This window comes from Cyprinodon tularosa, unplaced genomic scaffold, assembly GCF_016077235.1.
Source record: "Cyprinodon tularosa strain WSP-4 unplaced genomic scaffold, ASM1607723v1 ctg588, whole genome shotgun sequence".
NCBI classification, from domain to species: Eukaryota; Metazoa; Chordata; class Actinopteri; order Cyprinodontiformes; family Cyprinodontidae; genus Cyprinodon; species Cyprinodon tularosa.
Genome location: NW_024039327.1, coordinates 28,268 through 40,678, shown reverse-complemented (window position 1 = coordinate 40,678; position 12,411 = coordinate 28,268). Strand labels below are relative to the sequence as shown.

At 36.3% G+C, this 12,411-nt stretch overlaps 1 protein-coding gene across 5 annotated transcripts in view; it reads right to left on the bottom strand.

The window, feature by feature from the left end:
- Positions 1–12,411, bottom strand: part of rapgef4a (Rap guanine nucleotide exchange factor 4a) — a 54,809-nt gene that overhangs the window by 30,824 nt on the left and 11,574 nt on the right. Inside the window, exon 1 of one of the 5 annotated variants that reach the window (XM_038306636.1) lies at positions 12,175–12,330. The exons of 2 other annotated variants lie outside the window; for them this stretch is intronic. The gene's annotated coding sequence lies outside the window, so the exon portion shown is untranslated. Of the gene's footprint in view, positions 1–2,022; positions 2,254–12,174; positions 12,331–12,411 lie in introns of those variants that run through there. 2 more of the 5 variants (XM_038306638.1, XM_038306637.1) reach the window with 2 other exon arrangements.

The window sequence follows — 12,411 nt, the reverse complement described above, 5'->3', positions numbered from 1 at the left end:
CCAAGGAAAATGAACCTTTCCTTTCTTAATAAAGAAGTGTAGGAGGAGCAGAACTCCCATTCTTGTTATCACTGTTGTCAAACCCAAACCTTTTCACTTAGGAGTAACTACAGATAAACAAGCAGAAGAACATAATATTGCTAATTGGTTAATTGTTAGTTAATAGCTAGGTGCCACAGAAGAAGAACAAAGACACCTTTACATTTCTATAAGTCATTACCTTAAAGTTTGTGGGATTGTTTATTAACGTTTTCTAGATTTTTGTCAGTCCAACAATTATTGTTCAAAATGGGTTTCAGTAGTTTTTTAAAGTAGAAGCAGAATTTCCCCACTATATAAATATTAGGGCTGCAACAAGGGCTGTTGCTTATTTTTTTATTAATAATTGTATACAGCCAGAAGAAGACTTTTTGCAAAATTAAACCAGGCGAAAGTAAAACTTTTCCACTTGAAGAGTTCTGGATAGAGCATATTGACAGATGAAAAATAAAAAAAGATCTTAAATATATATAAATATTTTCATATTTTTTATACAAATTTGGTATAACTGCTGCTTTAAGTGGGTTGCTCTGTCAGCTAAAGACATGTTTTACAGACTTTACACTCCAGTTAACGACTAACCAATTACTAAATTAGTTGAAGATTATTTCAATAATCGATGAATCACAATTAATCTGATTAATTCTTTAAGCCCTAATAAATATACAAAGAAATTATTCAGTTTATTATAAATAATCTTAGTCATCCATCTTACTCCTTGTCAAACCTTCCTTATTACTGTTTTTATTACTGTTTTTCACAGTGGCACTTTAAAAATGTTAAATTATCTAGAGCTTTTTTAATGACTAAATAAATCTATCTAAGTCTAAACCTCAAGAGTATTCCCACTATTACGCATTATGACTAGGTTATCACTATTCAAAAATATTTTTAAAATTTAAATGAAGAAAGAAAAGAAAAAAACATTGCTTTTTTTGTATTCCCTGTCACATTCTTATGATCAAATGTAAACCAATGCTTAAAAGTACAGCCTTAAATGTATTTTCTGACTGAGGCAGAAGGAGGATCATGCCATCCTCATCCTCAGCTGTAAGTTGCTTGACCTCAGGACTTTTTCCTCCCAAAAAAATATATATAAACTTGGGAAGGCATGTACTTACATCAGTGAGATGCTTTAGGTCACTTGACTTAAGAGAACTCTTTCAGCATATTGAAGCCCACTGCTATGGTTGACGGTAATGCTGCTGTTTTTTCAGTGGCCTCTACTTGCTGAATAATATACACATGATGTGATACATTTGTGTGCAATCCGAGCCAATTTTTATGAAAGATAAATGTTAGGTGTTGTAATACATTGGTTAAAACACTTTGCTAAATAGATTCAGTTTTCTTCAAAAAACCCTTGGATGTCTTTAACAATTAATATGCTTTTATAAGTAAACAGCTAAGTTTTACCTTGGGTTTAAATTAAGCTGTCAGCCCATCAGTTCATTCTCAGTTCAAGCGCCTCCCCGGTCTTTCATGCTTGAGTACGTCCATGCACCGCAAGAATCACTGTGCATAAATGCACGCCTAAATAATTTGCAGCAGATTACATAATCAGCACAGTGAGAACTGCTCTTAAAGTGTTCAGAGTATTTTGAAGCCTCAGAGTCTCACCTCAGAATATGTAGGGGGGGTATATACTGTACTGTATGAGGTTAGGTCTATGAATTATTCCTCACATTTCTGACAGGAAGTAAGATAAATGTGCATTTTAAAACTTAAGGGAATGGGAGTAAAGATTTTTTGCATTTCAACAGTTTATTTTCTACATCTTCTGCAAGTTACATTAAACATTACTTTAGATATACATTTTTTTCTTATAAAATAATAATATACAATAATTTCTATATACAATATACAATATTGTATTGTATATTGTATATACAATTGTATATACAATATACAATAATAATTTCAATAATAACACAATAATTTCTTGTGTAACAAATGCATTTTTTTTAGTTTAGTTAAATTTACCTGGAGATGTTATGAGTGGTATTCTGTGTTGCTTGTTGTTGCTAAATGTCTGCAGGGTCATCCAGATTCTTTTAATCCAGGCGTTACAGAAACCTCCAAGCAGGTACATTCAGTTTTCAGACTGTGCATGTCAGGGACCCAACATTATCCAGCTCTGCCTTCTAGGATCTCTGGGAGCAGTAAGAGCAGAGCTTCAGTAGTGATAGCTGAGCAGAACAGTGGTCAGCTGCTGACTTCTCCTCAACAGCAGATGTTGGGGGATTATTCATCTCCAGTCACTGAGCACACAGCAGAGTATGCTCAATTTCTTCTCCATCCCTCAGTTTGCTACAAGTACAACCTAATCTCTACACACAACACAAGGAAACTCCTCATGTTGCCAGGCTTCAGTGGATACTCAGCAGGAAAATTACTCTAGATTTATGTTTCAAAAGAGTAGATCAAAATCTAATAAGGATTCTGCATGTGTGTTCTAAGATGCTTTCAATCAAAACTTACTGAGCAATAGGATTTTTTTTTACGGGGAATGGTCGAAGAATACGCTGCCAGATGTTCCAAGCTGGTAGACACAAAAGATCTGCAGCTGTACATGCAGCACATTGTCATTCTGCAAAGTATCGACTCAGGAGTCGCTGATCGCAAATCCACACCACTTTCTATCCGTTGCATAGTCACCTGGAATTAAAACCTAGCCAAGAGTTGTTTTCCCAATGCAAACATGATTAATAGCTTAACTAGGTTAGATTAGGTTAGGAGGTTAAGTTAACTGTTGACTTGAAATTGTGAATATTTTTTTTCTGTGTTGACTTGTGGTGAAGTGGGAAACTAAAATCTAAATATTTTTGCATACAGATACAATGGAAACAGATTATGTTGGAAGACCAAGGATCAACACAGAGAACAGAAAAGCTCCCTTACTAACAGCAGCCAGAAAAACAAAGGTTTGGGTCTTTATTTGAATCAGTTATCATATCCCATTTGTTGTTTCCTCTTACATTGTATATTTTAAATATATCTGTAAGTATATATTCTACACAGTTACATTTTATTCCCTAACCTAAATATAATTCATTTTTCATACAATTTAAATCCTAAAAGCAAAGATTGCTTCATCTTTTCAAGGATGAAGAGCCCCTCTTCCTCCATTAAAGAGATTTCATCCCAGCGCTGCTTGTCCTGAGTCCGTTACATCATCAGTGACCCCTCACATCCCCACCATGGACTATTCCAGTCATTCCAGTCAGGACTCTGCATCACACTTGTAAACATCATATTTGCACTACCAACATGGCTATAATCCGTCTAAATAGAGCAAAACTCAATGTTCTACTGCTTTTTGCAACATATTTGTTTATTGCACTGCACCAAACCTTTTCATTTCAATTCCTTTTGCACCATGACTTTAAACTGTTTCTTACCTTTTCTCCTACACTGTTTACATTCTGATCGATGCTGTAAGCTGCTCATTCACGGTTGAAAGCTGTGTGCATTGTAATTTTGTTTTGTATACACTGTGTGTACACAAAATTGCAATAAAGTGTGTCTAACATGTGTAAGATTGTTTATATTTTTGACCATGTGTTTATATAGCCACAGGACAGCCACTAATCAAATAAATTACTTACAGCATAAATGAAGGTGATATTTCACTGTTAAAATGTTATTTCACTGTTAAAATTCTTGATTACTAAGAAAACTCAGGTTTTGAGGGGAAACCTGAGTTTCTCTTCAGTGTACATAAATTAACTAGGGATGCACGATATAATCGGCCCCCTATCGGTATCGGCCTGTATTGGCCTTAAAACTGAATATCGGACATCGGCCACCCCACCGATATTTAACCCGATATTTGATCAGCTTCTGAGTTTCTTCTTCTTCCTCAAAAACTTCTTTTTTACAGACTTAAAAGCTTCTAAAGACGAGGGAATTGTGATATTAAAATATCACAATATATTCATATGCTGATATATTGCCATTTAAAAACACCATATCAATCTCTTTTACTAATGAAATATTGCTATATGTCATCGTTATGCTACGAAATCCCCCGAAAATTCACGAAATTTTGCCATATTTTTATATGTTGATATATTGACGCGGTATCGATCTATTTTACTAACAAAATCTCACAAGAATTTGCTAAATATCACGAGAGTTTGTAACAGAACAATGAAATTTCACGAGATTTTGAAAGTAAAATAGATCGATACCGCGTTTTTAAAAATCTATTTGATATCAGCATATAAAAATATATTTGAGTATATTATTTTTCAAAGTGTCAGAAATGGATAACAAAACTGCTATTTTCAATGACTAATTATTTTTGTCCAGCTTTAACATCGGTATCGATATCGGCTACATGAGTTTTAAAATATCGGCATATCGGATATCGGCCAAAACCCCAATATCGTGCATCCCTAAAATTAACTGTAATTCTGACGTATCTTATGGCTCAAAAGTATGTAATATTGTCAAGCAGAGAAGAAGAGTCCCAAGATCCCACAACACAGATGAAATAAAGCCCATGAATAAAGCAAGCAGCAGAGCCACAAGCTGATCTCCCCAATGCCACAAGCCAGCATGAGGCCCAATCAAGTATTGAGTACCAAACTGTACAGCACGGGAACCTCTTTTTCAGAGGAGGCAGCTACTCTGTATTAAAAATCCTATTTTGATTGGTCACATCATATGTAATATACAATATATATTCATGTATATATTCATATATTCATGTTAATCCTAACCTAACGCTCAGCATAGCTTCCACAGTTATTGTTTAGGATTTGATAGGTAATTTTTTAGATTCTTAAATCAGGAATTCCTGTTGTCATCCACAGACATCATACCTAGCCTGACTTGGAAAAAGTAATAACCAACAATGCTTTTTTTTTTAACTGTCTCTCAAAGAGGCTTCATAATCCCGAGTGTTTTTCACATCCCTGTCACTTTCTTATCATCAGGTTTCTCCTCTGCCTGCCCACTAGCCTGATTCTACAGGCTAAGGATAGTGACACACCACCCTCCCTCCATCCGCCTTGTATCTGATGCTCCAAGCATAAAAACAACCATTTTGCTCAAAGGAAGCAGAGCTGTCAGGTCTGGTGCACAGAGCAAAAAAAAAGAGTCTGCAGCATGAATGGAAAGCAAATCTACCACTATCTTATATTTTAGAGTAAGTTAATGATCAAGTCATTTAAACTAAAGCCTCCCAAATGTATGCTCAGCATAGCTAACGTCTCCTCTGTTAAATAAACAAGCAAACGGCTGCCAGTTCAGAGTGACTAGATCCAGATTGGGTCAATTACAGAGCTACATTGAGCTGGTGTGTGAGACAACAACATTATACAAATACTTCAGTGTTCACCAAGACAAAAGAGTAGAGTTGAGACACAACTGTGAGGCTGTCTACATGGACAGAGCAGACCGTATTTCCTGAGGTAGATTGGGTCCATTGGTATTTGCAGCAAGATGCTGCATATCTTCTATAAATCTGTTGTGGAGAGTGGGATCTTTTCTGTCATCATCTGCTGGGGTAACAGAATCAGATCTAATAACTTAAAGAAGCTTAACAAGCCGATAAAGAAGGTTAGCTGTATTCTAGGAACTTCTCTAGATCCTCAGGAGATGAATTTACAGAGAAAGGGTTTTCATAAATGGAAAAAGTTATGGATAACTATTAACATCTTCATCAGAAGACTGTTGGACAATGAGGGCCTTCAGTCAAACCATTAACATCACAAAACTTTGTTGAAGAAACCCTTACAACAGTTACAATGACATTTACTTTCCATTTGGGATCAATTAAGTATTTTTCAGTCGAGATTAACTGAGTCTTAATAACATCAATAAGAACCATATTGGAAGAGACTGCAGTATCTATTACTATCAGGCATCTTCAGTTCATGTGAGAAACGTTCAGTCCTATAAATTATCATTTTGTTACATTATAGACTTATAAAATATAACCATGGAATTTGCAGATAACATCCTCTTGATAAGCCGTTTAAGAGAACAGGATAAGGGTGACTACTGAGAAGAGGTGCAACTGCTGACAGAGTGCTGCCCAGCCAGCAACCTGCTTCTTAACGCCACAAAGTCCAAAGAGGTCATTAGCAATTCACAATAGACTGAAGTGGAAAACACCCCACCCTGCATTAATCGAGATTAGACAGAGATGGGAGTTACCATCGCTAATGACCTCTTATGGTCTGGGAACATAAAGAGTGATGACAGCAAGGGCCTAGCAACGTCTACACTTTCTGCAAGTTCTTATAAAAAAGCAGAATAGAGCAGATGTTGCTTGGTTTCTACCACAGTGCCACTTACTTCACCTTGGTGTGGCATTGACTTTACAAAAAGGTCATGAATACATCACAAAAGATCAGCAGACAGGCATCTGCCATCCCTGAAGGAGTCCTCCCACCCAGTTTAGCACCTGTTCAGACCAGTGCCTAGTTGGTCCATTTAAGCTGTCAACTGTGACAACGACAATCTGGTAAAAGATGCTTTCTAGAGTTCCCTTTTTTTCTTCTTTTCAATTGACGTCTATTGAATTTTGTTTTTTTCTAAGTATTTGCAGCATTTATCAGTACAACGTTTGCTATAATTGCATCCTAAACTTCTCCCATATGTCTCTACAAGCTTGGGACTCCTATTTTGGAGTATTTTCTGCAGAACCTTTCAAGCAGTGTGAGACAGTATGAGTTCTAGTCTTGTGTCTGGCTCTGTCACACAAGGATGCTCACTGACTCTCAAAATCACCCCTTTTATATCTTGCCTGTGCTTTGCGTCGTTAAAGATGAATAACCACCATGGTTTGAGTTTCAGAGTGCTTTGGTCAGGCTTTTTAAGAATCTCTCTGTTTGGCTGCTTTCATATTTCCCAAGGTGCAGACAGGTTAAAATGCTGATGACTGCTGCTGCCACCATGCTTTTACACTGGGGATGGTGTCGGCCAGGTGTTGAGCAATGACAGTTTTCCTCAAGACATTACATTTTGAATTCAGCTCAAATATCTCAATTCTGCTTCTGTCAGACTAGAAACTGTTATTGTTCCTGGTCTGGAAAACTCTAGATGAGAGGTCTACAAATCCTGTTGCTAAAGAGCCACCATATTTCACAGCTGAATGAAATGGATGGTTAGCCTACCAGGCCTCTGCAGAACTTTACAAGATGTTAAGTCAAAGAACCCATCTAAGACCCTTACCAAATAAATTAGTTTGATCATCTACCTGTGGTTTCTTCCTAGATATAAGGCTCACTGTTAACTGTATGATGATGAGAGATAAGCGTTTTCAATGCCAAATTGTGTTCTGTCAGCTGAAATTAAGGTAAGTTAATTTCTGTGATGGACTGGCGACCTGTCCAGAGTGGACCCCGCCTCTCGCCCATTGACAGCTGGAGATAGGCACCAGCACCCCTCGCGACCCCACTCGGGACAAGCGTGTAAGACAATGGATAGATGGATGGATGGAAGTTAATTTCATATATAGTTCATATGTAGATATACTGTATATTGTGTTTAATAAAACATGGCAAGACAATTCAAAGAGCTGAATGTGAGAAAAAGAAAAGTACATTGCAGTGTCATAGAGGTAACAAACACAGTTAAAGAAAATAAAAGTGACATAATCAAAAAATATATGAATAAAATGACTTATAATCAAATACAGAATGATGTGTTATTTGGACTCCAGGAGGACTCCAGTCAAACTGCAGAAGCTACTTAACGTTGATCTGTGGAAATGAGATGCACTTAAGCTCTGTTTTGAGTTACACAAAGTGTAATAAAAGTGTGTGACTCCTACAAACGTTAACAAGATCAGATCAAGCAAAACGACCAATATCTGAATTTTTCACCTGAGATGTAACAAGAATGTTTAAAGGAAAATATCTAAAGGAATTTAGGTTTGTTAGAGCTAATTTCCATAAGAGGGTCAAAATTAAATTTTGGTACAAACTCTGTTTATATAACATTAAATGTTTACATAAAAACACAGGAAAGATGGTTAGTTGTTTTTTTGTTTTGTTTTTTTAAGTAGAGATATTCATTAACATGAGATGGAATGTATGTGTTTGCATTATGATGTCGTATCTTCTGAATTAAAGAGAACAGAGAGTCTAACTTGATGTCTTAATGTTTGGAAACCAAGTTGGTGCACATGTTCAGCTTCCATGGATCGAACTGTTGCTGAACAAAATATACATTGTTCTGGGGAAATATTGAGTCACCCAAACAATGTCTTTTTATGCAGGATCCAACCCACTACAACAGGGCTTCATAGTGAAAGCTTAAGTCAGGCCCATTTGTCCAGACATGTGACATGCTGACATGTTTTCTGCATTTTAGGAACATAAAAAAGCAACATAGTAGATATCAGATTGTCACTAGACAGGAACTAGAAGACATGTTTCTTTTAAAACAGCACCCAATTATTTCCTCTTTTCTAGAGCTCACAGACATCTGTATTAGATAATTTTTTAGAATATCACCACATACTTTTCTCTCTTCTCCCAACACAGCTAACTGACAGACACCAACAAAACTTTTTCTCCAAGGCTTGAACAAACTGCTGTAGGAGAATACCTACACACACACAAACACTACTACTATTTCCCAGTCCTCAACACTGCAAAAAAGAGATGCTGGGGAACAAAGGTCATTATATCCTGAAAGTACAATGACAACAAATATTCTTCAAGCTTAAACACATCCTACATTTACTTTGATCTAGATTTTGTGATAACCTTTGATTTAACTGTCGACCTAACTGTGTTTAGGGACTCACTTTATGGCTTTTTCATGATCTTGGGGGGATTTCCAGTCCTTGTATACTTAAGTCAGGAGCTGTGTCTGCAGTCTGGGTACAAAGTTCTCTGTTACCAGAGAAGGTTGCATATGGGGACTCTGGACTCTTATTTTCTTTTAGCCCATCATATAGTTCTGTGTGACTGTGTGCAATAAAGTGGTTCCAAGATTAGTATAAAATGGCTTGGTTGAAGGTCAGCTTATACAGGTCTGAGGCCATGATTCCAAACTTTAATAAGATGGTTTGCTACCTTTGGATCAGGGATTAGTTTCTGCCTCATTCAGAGAAGTCCACTTACTTCTGTTTGTTGTTCATGAGTAATACAACGATTTAGCAACCTAGACTGTGTTGGTTCCATTGCTCTAGGTTTTAGTTGTGAAGAGCAAGTTGAATGGCAACAGTCTACTTTTCTGATCAGTCTATTTGGTCACGACTAGTGTTCACCGATACCAGTATCGGACGGGGCCCCGAGCCAGCACTAAAATGGTGGTATCGGCGAGTACCAACAAATAGCGCACCGATACCAATTTGCGAGCCAAAAGTTTATTCAACTATTTTCACCCATTCCAGGTAGGCAATAAGAAGTTCTACTACATTCACTTTGTATAAGTTTTTTTCCTGCTTAGCAAAGGTAGGCAGCAGGTTGACAAAGCCATGATGGCAATTATTTTACATCCAAGTAGTATGCAGTTCTTCATATATACACACACACACACACATATACATCAATTTCAAACAGATGGTATCCTCGGGTATCGGTATCAGGGCCAAAAAATGGCATTGGCCAAACACTAGTCACAACCCTGATGAAATCTAAATCATGAGCCAAAGGAGAAGATCCTGGATATGTGTCTTCAATTAGCTTTTCTTTAGGGTGGCTGGGCTCATCCTAAAGGGTAAACGCACCTCATGAGTATTGCTGTACATTCATTGTGTCTTCACTAAGTACTATATGCTTCATGCTGAAGAGTGTAAAAACTAAACCCTGAGCATCAGTTTAGAACTCTGCAGCATCAGTTTGGGCTTTCTGAAAGAAAGTAGTAAAGGATGCTTGAGTGGAGCTGACACCTGACAATTTATTCATTATTTAAACCTTATTAACCTTGTGCACTACCAAAAATGGAAAACTCAGACTTTTCCGTTTCACAAAGATAGTTTCCTCAACCTCTGTTTCAGTTACCATAGTAACATTCTCCCCAGAGCTAAGCTGGTCAGGAGCAGGTTTTGTTCAAAAACCTCAGTGTCCTCTGTCTCTGCTCTCTTTACAGCCAATCACATTGCTTTATTTCCTGATTTAGTCAGATTTTTGCTTTAGTTTTGTGCATAAAAAAGACAAAAAAACATTCCTTATGTCTGCTAGACACATTAGGTTTTAAAAACAAAGAATACATGTTGGTTGGACAAGGATCTAATTAAAGAATTATCCGCATTAATTCACAGAGAATTTAACTGGTCTATTTAAAGGAAGAGGGTTCTACAACTCAGTTGACAGGATATGAGATTTATTTGTTTTGGTTTGTCTAATATGAGCTAGATGCAGATCATTTTATTTTTATGTACTTATATTTACAGTATATTAATAACTACTGAAATTATTTTCAGATTACACATAAATAGATTAATCAATTCTGTGGCGGTAAAAGGAATAACATAATTGGGTTAGGATTAGGAATCACTCTGTAATAACATCCTACTGAGCGTACTGACACAGTCTGAAGCCATTCTATTGGACTGATAAATGCAAATGACAACCAGTTATTGGGATGATAACATCCAAAGCGACCGCAAACATCCACATTTATTGTGTAAAAGAAGACAGAATCAACATGCCAGGAACTCCATGAGATGATGAACAGGTTCTATCTATTAGAACAAAGTTTTTAGACTTCATCTTATCCTGCTGCCAGAGGATTTCACCTAAATAGATATACTGATCCTCTACTATTCAGGAAATAAACCTGTAATGTTATCATGGTCACAACATGCTATGGTAAGCAACTTTGATATCAATTAGTTTTACTGAATATGTATTCCTGATACCTGAAAAAAAAAACATTCTTTGTCTAAATGACCATTTCAAACCAAATTATTTTCTTCACCTCTAGAATAAACATTATTGATGTCTAATTTCAAATATCCATAATCCATAATATTGTTACTGACCAGAGTTTGTGTTATTTTGACTATGAAGAAATGTATTTCAGATATAAATACATATTAAGTCAAACTGATAAATCTCAAAACAGCCACTTAAAATGTGTAAACATTTCTAGGTATATATAACTTAATTCTTACAAGTATGATTTTTTTTTTTTTTTTCTTTCTAAAATTCAGTTTCTGCTGCAAACATGCAATTTAGAAAATATGTTATTACAGTTCAGTCAAGGAATGGGATTCTGATTTTAGTGATCTATAAATGGAACAAGAGAGAGGAGAGTGCTTTTAATAAATGTAAAAATGTAGTAGACTTCATATAAACCTACGCATTACCCCACTTCTCTGCATTGAAATGTCTCATTTGAACTGCTCTAGCCTCGGATCAGGATCTATCCTGGGAACTTTCTTTGAGTAACTACAAAACAGACTTAAATCAAAGACAACATATTTTCTACAGCAGGTATAATCATGAAGAGCCAGGACTTGCAAATGCTTTGGGATCCCCCATAACGAACAGGAGAGTTGGTCACTTGGACCTGTTACCTGAGAAACCTGTTACCTGAGAAACAACAGGTAAGCAGAAGAGATTGGGTGGGTGCCCACTTTTGGTTCTTACTCAACCAACTAATCACGTATTTAAACCCAACATTTCATCTCTGTTTGATCAGACTCTTCCATGCAAATTTGCAATATTCTCATCGTGCTGTTTTGTTTATTCATTATTACTAATTTCTTTCTGAATTAGCCTTCAAGAGCTTTTGCGAAACTATAGATATAAAGATGTGCTTATGCATGAATCTGTTCTATGCATGAAATGAGGATATTTTAAATAAAGTTTAGGATTATAATGTTGCTTAAATCATCAATTCATGACAAGTGTTTTAAATCATGTCAATAAATAATTGCATGCATACATCTAAAATCAGATTTGATTTATCATCTGAAAATATTTTAAATATCTTACAAAGAAGACAAAAAGATGAAAGAAAACAGGCATCCTAATTTTAAGGAGGCAAATAAATTGTTAAATACCTAATTTACAGTTTGGTTGGAAATAAAAAAAACTAAAGAAAATGACTAGAATATAACTAAACACCATTTTACCACAAAAGCAACAGCATCTGCTAACAACATAAGATAATTTAGCCATCGGATGTAAGAGCAGCAAAATCTCATTTGAGCCTAACCTTGGAGGAGAGGCCGCCTCAGGCGGAGTTGAAATGTCTATCCTGGTAGTCGTTCCGAGTGATCTTCTGTATACGCACTGCAACAGTAAAGATCTCAGTCTGATGGCCACACTGACACACAGAGACCATAAACTAACTTACTTATGCCCTGTGGCCCCAAAGGAAAGGAAGGGGCTGGCTCTCTCAGGAAGCCTGCCTGTTATAGAGGGGGAGGTAAGAGTGGGGGGGTTTGGTCCT